Source organism: Nannospalax galili, unplaced genomic scaffold (genome assembly GCF_000622305.1).
Source record: "Nannospalax galili isolate Female #2095 unplaced genomic scaffold, S.galili_v1.0 scaffold828, whole genome shotgun sequence".
Classification (NCBI taxonomy): Eukaryota; Metazoa; Chordata; class Mammalia; order Rodentia; family Spalacidae; genus Nannospalax; species Nannospalax galili.
The window spans coordinates 1,888,698-1,891,120 of NW_008359075.1; positions in this window are offsets into that span (position 1 = coordinate 1,888,698).

Sequence of the window (2,423 nt, forward strand, 5' to 3'; positions counted from 1 at the left end):
TCAAGGTTGCTTCTCTATTTCTGTGATAAAACATTCTGACCAGTACCAACTTGTGGAGGAAAGAATTTATTTGGCTTACATCTCCCAGTTCACAGTTCATCACTGAAGGAGCCTAAAGTAGGAACTCAGGGCAGGAACCTAGATGCAGGAACACTGCTTACTGGCTTGATCCCCTGGACAATGATCATCCTGCTTTCTTATACATTACAGAACAACCTACCCAGGGGTTGCACTACCCACAGTGGACTGAGCCTGCCCACATCAAGCAATATCAAGAAAATGTCCATAGACACGGCCATATTCCAATGGAAGCAGTTCCTCAGTTAAGGTTCCCTCAACCCAGGTGTGTCAAGTTGACAACTAAAGCTATACAGCACAAGCACTTTATATTTTATATAACCATAACATGAAAAAAAATAGATATTAAAAGCAGAAAGATGCATTACTTAGTTGTGAGAATGCATATTGCTCCCACAAGTATATGGATTTTGGAAAAACATAAATACAATAAAATTAATTCTCAATACTATAAAATGCAGTGATTATTTTTGTTTAAATATGTTAGGCAGATGGACACAACATGGCAAAATATAAATAACATGGAAAGCTGTACAGTTACAAAGGCCCAGTATTTTATATATGTGTACATGAACATGTTTGCATACATGTGTGTATGAAGGGTTTTTCTCAATTGCTTGCCACCATTTTTCTTAAAATTTTTTTGAGTTTTTATGTATTTCATACAATAGCTCAATCAAATTTAGCCTCCCCTCCTCCATCTATGTTCCCCTACAGCCTCCCTACACCAAACCTCATGCATTCTGTCATATATGTTAAGTACAATTCAGTCCAGCATTTGCATTTAAGATTTCCTTTGGTGCAAGTTCATCCACTGGAGTCGTGTTAACCTATATAGAGATCTTAAGAAAGATCTACTGTCCCTCAGCCAGCAGTAATCATTTGGCAACATTTCCCAGGCTAAGGCCTGGATGCCACTCATTTCCCTTTGTCCACGTTGGGTCTTTGATTGAGTAGGGATGGGTGTTGTACATGATGCCACCGTTGCCACAAGTTCACATGAGCAAGGCTTCAGTGTTCTGAAAGCCTCTGTTCCCTATGTTTGTAGACCAACCATGGCTCTTAAAATCTTCCCACCCCCTCTTCCATAATGGTCCCTGAGATGTGGGTGTGTGAGGTTTAATATAGGAGTCCTATCTAGGTCACACACTCTGTAGTCTCTCAATTCTCTGATACTTAGCCAGTCTGCCACCATTTTTTTAAAGACAGATCTTTCATTGAACCTATAACTCTCTTATTTTCTAGGAAGATTGGCAAGAAAACCCCAGAGATCACCTTTTCTTATTCACATGTGCTGGGGTTACAGACAGGTGCCATACAGACAGGTGGCCAGGTATTGGCAGGCCAAACTCAGGTCTTCATGCTTGTGTAACAAGTACTCTACTGACTGATTCGTTTACACAGCCCCAGAGACCGGTATTTTCAATTGGACTTATTTACTAAGCATTTCAATTCTCATAAATACGCTTAGTTTACATAATCATGAAAACATAAATGAGGACTTCATTCTCTGCCTAATTAACAGGGTTGATGTTGTAGATCTAATTAAATAATGCATGTGAATGATTGGTATATTGCAAAGTAATGTAGAATGTAGCTTTTATTAGTTTCTTTGGAACTTGTACATGAAAGCTATTTCCAATTTCAAATCTTATGCTGAAGGAAGAGTATCCCTCAAAGAACCCAGGACTATGTTCTCTGTGTTAAAATTTTAAATAATGATAATGAGTTAATACAAGCACAACACTACCAAGATGCAGCAATTTGGGCATGTGAGCAATATTTCTCTAAAGTATGTGGAATACTTTAAAATTTTTGTTTCATGTTTACTACTTAGATAAAAAAGGGCTACAAGAGAGATTTCTGAGGGACATAAAAAAAGAACTTGTAGACTGTCGAGGTGATAAAATCCAGGCAAAGAGTATCAAATTAAGTTTTTTAACATTTCCTCCCTGGAGAACTTCAGGTTGAGAACAGCCATCCATCTGCCCTAGACAACATAGACACTTAGCTGCTAGAGGGCAAGCTGAAGACTTCCAGCTGGACCAAATGCATTTCCAAGGTGCCTTCTATATCAATCACTTTCTTAAATTCATCAATTATATGCCATGGGACAACTTTTTGGGTTTCAAAGTGAACTCACTGCATTTCTTAAAGGGATTCACAGTTGAATCTTAGGTTTACTGCTCTTCATTATACCTCATATAATTTATATATGAAATAGAACATACTGGAGCTGAATTTAATACAGTAAACCACATCTGGTATTTCCAGAAATTGTTTAAGAAGAATAAAAAAATGATTCTTTATCTGATGATGCATTACATTTACAAACCCCAAGACCC